This window comes from Carlito syrichta, unplaced genomic scaffold (genome assembly GCF_000164805.1).
Source record: "Carlito syrichta isolate Samal-C Ts95f unplaced genomic scaffold, Tarsius_syrichta-2.0.1 Scaffold138500, whole genome shotgun sequence".
NCBI classification, from domain to species: domain Eukaryota; kingdom Metazoa; phylum Chordata; class Mammalia; order Primates; family Tarsiidae; genus Carlito; species Carlito syrichta.
This window is the reverse complement of record NW_007082596.1, coordinates 209,503-215,935: the sequence shown is the minus strand read 5'-3', so window position 1 is coordinate 215,935 and position 6,433 is coordinate 209,503.

The window sequence follows — 6,433 nt, the reverse complement described above, 5'->3', positions numbered from 1 at the left end:
AGGCTCCTAAGAGACCAGTCTCACGCTCCACTCTGGCTGGGTTTGAGGACAGACTTGGCTCGCATGGGTCAGGGAGGTGGCCACACGCAGGACAATTTACCACCTCATGAGGGGTTTTAGCCTGTTTGCACATTAAACTCACCCAGGAATGTTTGGTTTTTTTTGAGTTGGAGTTTCACTCTGTCGCCCAGACTGGAGTGCAGTGGCTGCTCCTGGTCACCTGCAGCCTCAACCTGCTGGGCTCCGGCGATCCTTCCACCTCAGCCTTCCAAGTAGCTGGAACTACAGGTGCGTGCTACCACACGTGGCTGATTTTTTGATTTATTGTAGAGATGAGGTCTCGCCAAGTTGCCCAGGCAGGTCTCAAACCTGCGGGCTCAGGCAATACATACACCTCAGCCTCCCAAAGGCGCGGGATTACAGGTTGAGCCACCGAACCCGGCTGTCTCTAAAACTCTTAATCATTTAATTAAATATTCTTTTTCTTTAATTTTGAAAATAACTTAAATATAGACAATTGTGGGGAGGGGGGGCACATAACACAAAGGTTACCTGGTCCTAAAACAGGGGACGTGAGGACCGCTTGGAGGCCCAAACCTCACCTGCACATAGTTTACTTGTATACCTACTCCTGACTTGTACCCCACATCTTTATAATAAAGTAAAAAACAAAAACCCAGAAATTTAAGATTTTGAAAAAAAATTAAAAGAAAGAAAATTGTACAATCAGCCATTTGTGTATCCACCATTTGCAATAGCTGATATTACTGGACTGGATCCATCAATGTTAGGAGAAAACTCTCAAGGATTGTGTTCACATCCACATTTGGCTGAGATCAACCTTCTAGGTGGTTCTGGAGAAGGTCAAGAGAGGAGGGAGAGGTTACTTTTGGGACACTTAAGGAAGGTTGACTTGTATGGGACAAAATGTTTTTGAGTAGGGAGGTCCTGGATATGAGAAAGGGACTTTGTACTTGCCTGAAAGTACAAGTTTGACAACTGAATTGTGTCCTGGCTGGCCCTGCCCTCGATGTCTCTGCCATCAGGACACAGGGAGGTTCTTCAATCTGTCTGAATCCTTCTTCAGAAAAAAAAACAGCTCTCAGGGGAAAGAGCTCTAAGCCCCTCCTACCCTATCAGCTTCCAAGGAAAAGCTGAGGTGGAAAAGCCAGGAAACAAGAGCAGATTTCTCTAGATCTGGGTCCCCCAATCGCCCAAAGAATCTGAGGTTGAGGTGGAGAGAATCCTCTTTCTGAAAACATTCCTTCCTCCACCCCAGATTTTCAATCCAACTTGACTGGAAGCCAGTACTAAAAAGTCAAGACACTAGAATGGAGTCTGAGTTCCTGTTTTAAGGCTGGTCTTCAACTCCTGGGCTCAAGCAGTTCTCTTGCCGTGGCCTCCCAAAGTGCTGGGATTACAGGCGTGAGCCACTGTGCCTGGCCATAAATTAACTTATTTTTAAAAATTGACAAAAATGGTATAGATTTATCATGCAGTACAATGTGATGTTTTGAAATTTGTAGACATTGTGGAATGTCTAAATCAAGATAATTAATATATGTATTACCTCGTACAATTATTGTTTGTGGTGAGAATGCTTAAAGTATACTATCAGCAACTTTCGAGTATACAATACATTGCTATAAACTATAGTCACAGTGTTGTTCAATAGATCTCTTTAACTTATTCTTCCTATCTAACTGAAATTTTATATCTCTTGACAAATACCTTCCACCTCCCTGATACTCCAGCCTCTGGTCACCACCATTCTACATTCTGCTTCTGCAGTGTGTAAGTTGGCTTGTACCCTACTGTGGTCCCTTATCTTGTCAGGGTCTGGTGTCAGTTTGAGCAGCAGAAGTTAGTCCACAGGCCCCACTTTGAGCAGCACTGCCTTAAAGTCTCTTCTGGCTTTCACTTGACCTTCCTTACCTGCCGAGTTAGCTCTAACCTGAGCTAGAAAGCTCCTGAAGGAGGATTTTATTTTTAAAAGCTTTATGAGAGGTAATCCATATCATATAATTCATCAATTTCAACTGTACAAGTCAATGATTTTGCATATATTCAGAGTCGTGCCACCACAATTTTAGAATATTTTTAACATCCCAGAAAGAAACTGCCTATCATCAGCAGTCATTCCCCTCTAGCCCTAGGCAACCAATGAAAGGAGGTACCCATAAAAACTTAGAATGAACTTAGTTTAGCATAGTTTTTTTTTTGAGTTGGAGTCTCACTCTGTTGCCCAGACTGGAGTGCAGTGGCCGCCCCCAGCCACCGCAGCCTCGACCTGCTGGGCTCCAGCGATCCTTCCACCTCAGCCTTCCGAGTAGCCAGAATTACAGGCATGCGCTACCACACCCGGCTGATTTTTTGATTTATTGTAGAGATGAGGTCTCGCTGCCCAGGCGGGTCTCGAACCCACGGGCTCAGGCAATCCACTCACCTCAGCCTCCCAAAGGCGCGGGATTACAGGCTGAGCCACTGAGCCCGGTTTAGCATAGTTTTTTGTTTTTGTTTTTTTCCCTCAGCATAGCCATTTGTGCCACGCTTTGAATCTAGCATATGTTAGACATAGATAAATTTCCAATAGGCAGGCTTTAGAAAGGGCTCACACATTCCACTGGAGGCCAAGCTGGCAGCCTATCCCAGCCCCTCAGCAAATCTCCTTCAGATGCAAGACCAGGACAACCCAACAGTTCAACCATTCAATTCATGGTTTAATATAATAATCTCTAGGAACTTTTCAAAGCAAAAGATCAAAGATCACGCCTTGGCTGGCGGAAGCCATAGATAATAAGAACACCTTTTGATCAAGGAGTTTGTGGATTGCAAATGTCTGAAAAGTCTCTTGCAGGAAAAACCCCTCCGAGGCCCCAAGTCCCCAAGTTAGCCTAATCAGCCCCCATCACCATGGCAGGAATCATGTGATTAACTCACTCATCTGTCTGCTGTCCACCACCTGACGTCAGTACCTACGCTTACCAGCCCCTTGGTGATGACATGGAGCAGACCACCACCTAATCACTTTAATGAACTCCCAACAAAAGGAAAGGTTAAAAAGATTCAACCACGAACAGCCATTGCTGGGACATTGCCACTGCCATTGCCTTGCTAAGCTATGGTGTAGCCACGTCGCTCTTTGAGCTATGGCCAGGCCATGTTTTCTTAAGTTTTGGTTCCCTCCCCTACCTTGGGGAGGTAAATCTCCTTTTTCTTCTCTCTCTAATTTACTTTATAAATAAACAATATTTTCTAATCTAACTTCTATGTGATTCTTTGCATTTTTCATGTGGCATCGAATCACACACCAGACACCCACAAACCCAGCAGGCCCGACCTAATGTTCTGGGGACCCCACTGGAAGTGTGCCTTAACAACCATTAATCTACTTTCTGTCTCTATAGTTTTGCCTATTTTGAATTTCATGTGAATGGACTCATACAATTTGATTGACTTCTTTCATTTGGTCAAATGTTTTCAATGTGTATCCATGTTGGAGCATGCATCAGGACATCATTCTTTTTTTTTTTTTTGAGTTGGAGTCTCACTCTGTCGCCCAGATTGGAGTGCAGTGGCCGCTCCCGGCCACGCAGCCTCGACCTGCTGGGCTCCGGCGATCCTTCTGCCTCAGCCTTCCAAGTAGCCAGAATTACAGGCATGCACTACACCGGCTGATTTTTGATTTATTGTAGAGATGAGGTCTTGCTGCCCAGGCGGGTCTCGAACCCCCAGGATCAGGCAATCCACTCACCTCAGCCTCCCAAAGGCGTGGGATTACAGGCTGAGCCACCGAGCCCGGCTTTTTTTATTTTTATTTTTTGAGTTGGAGTCTCACTCTGTTGCCCAGGCTGGAGTGCAATGGCTTGCTCACAGCCACCACAGCCTTGACATGCTGGGCTCAGGCAATCTTTCCGCCTCAGCCTTCCAAGTGGCTGGAACCACAAGCACGTGCCACCACACCTGTATAATTTTTTAAAAAATTTATTGATTGTAGAGACAAGGTCTGGCCAAGTTGCACAGGCTGGTCTCGAACCCCTGAGCACAGGCAATCCTCTTGCCTCAGTCCCCCAAAGTGCTGGGATTATAGGCATAAGCCACTACAGCTGGCCTCATTGTTTTTTAATAAGGAATAATATTCCATGATAGGGACACATCACAGTTTGTTGATCCATTTATCTGTTGATAAATATCTGGTCTATTTCTACTTTTTGGCTATTATGAATAATGTTGCTATAAACATTTATGCATAAATTCTTATGAGAACATATATTTTCATTTCTCTTCAAGTGAAGGAATTGCTGGGTCATATGGCAACTCTATGCTTCAACTTTTTGAGGAAATGCCAGACTATTTTCCAAAGTGGTTAGAACGCTTTTCTTATTGGGCCTAGGGACACAGATGTCTGAATGACTCTATAACAAAAAGAAAGGGGCCCATAGTCCATTTTGGCTAAGTTATTTGTAAATTATCATTCCTAAACTAAGTTCACAAAGTAATCAATGATATTAAGGAATTTGTGGATAACTCAGGTTCTTATCCTTGAAAACCAATATTCAGGCAGAAGAGAGGGTGTCATCTATTCCCAGGGCTCCCAGAACCCTGCAGGAATACCTGAGATTCAGTTATTGAGGCCAGGACTGTTTGTCTCCTGTAGCAAACAGCCCCAGGGAGGCAAGGTGCAGACTTCCTATTTCTTAATGAGAAAGGCCTTTGGCTTTCCCTCAATCTTACAATGACTAATAGGAAATGAGGGCAATACGGTGGTGGAAAATTTCTACTTCCTTATCCTCTTTTGCGGAAGCCACAGTAATCCCTGTAAATTCTAAGTATATCTCTAGCATATTTCAGCAAATCTCTTACTTTTGCACTTCTTCCACTCCTAGGAGAACTGCTTACCCTAAATTCCATTTCACCTTTGCTAGTTCTTTTAGGTTAATTTCAGTTAGAGACAGTTCCTTCCTGTTTGATCTTTGCTGATTCATCTTTTGTTCTTTTTTATGCCTACTCTAAGGTCTTACTTACTCTGGGTCTGAGTCACATTAAAACCTTTCTGGAACAAGGTGAGGTATAAATAAACATGAGAGTTCCTCTAGTCTGAAACAGTAATTGTGCATAGCTCTAAGACAGAAAGAAGAAGAAGGATTATACTTCTTGTGCCCTAATGATGTAATGAGTTGATACAGTAGCAATTATGCCTTGGATTATAAGAAGCTTTTTTTTTTTTTACAGGATAGCTTCATATTCTTTATTCCATGTGGACTTCAAACTTCCTTGTGAGGTGGCATGTATACATTATTATCATTTTTCAGATAAGAAAAAGAGACACAAATGTTATTTGACTTGTCCTCCATCATTTGGCTGGTCAGTGGTGAGAATAGAGCCTGAACTTGGAACTTCTTACCAAGTTCAAGGTACTTTCTGCTACATACACGCAGAAGCTGCTTGCCAAACTACAACTCTAACAGCTTAGTCTGCACTAGCAATTTTGATACAGACATTTTTGGGGGTATAAGTTCATCAGAATTTAATCCGCACACTGTGTAAAACTACACAGACCAAGTTACTCTTATCCTCTTGCTTAAAACCCAGTGAATTCTTTAAAAATTAAAATCAAAGTTTTATACTATCCCTTTATAAGAATTTAAAGTGCTCTTGGAGATTTTTTTCCCCCAAAATCAATTAAAGTTACTGGGTTGCTGCATTATTTCAAAGCACATTACCAGTTAACTTTAAATGCTATAGATAGAATGCATTTTTGGTTTTTTGTGGGGGAGGGTGGAGTCTTGCTCTGTCATCCAGGCATGCTCACCGCCACTGCAGCCTCGACATTTCTGGGCTCAGGTAATCCTTCAACCTCAACCTTTCAAGTAGCTGGAACTACAGGTGTGCACCACTATGCCCGGCTAATTTTTTTGATTTATTGTAGAGTTGAAGTCTCACCAAGTTACCCAGGCTGATCTCGAATCCCTGGACTCAGGCAATCCTCTCACCTTGGTCTCTCAAAATGCTGAGATTACAGGCATGAGACACCATGTCCAGCCGACAGAATGCGTTTAAAGCATCATTCTCTTTTTCTCTCTTCTCCTTCCTACTTGTTTCCTAAGATTCTTTTTTTTTTTTAAGTCAGAGTCTCACTTTGTTGCCCAGGCTAGAGTGCACTGGCATGCTAACAGCCACCAGGCCTCGATCTGATGGGCTCAGGTGATCCTTCCACCTCAGCCTTCCAAGTAGCTGGAACTACAGATGAGCACTACCACGCCTGGTTAATTTTTTGATTTATTGTAGAGATGAGGTCTCACCAAGTTGTCCAGGCTGGTCTCGAATCCCTGGTCTCAGGCAATCCTTTCACCTTGGCCTCCCAAAGTGCTAGGATTACAGGCTTCAGCCACGGTGCCTGGCCTTAAGATTCTTTTTTTTTTTTTTTTTTTTT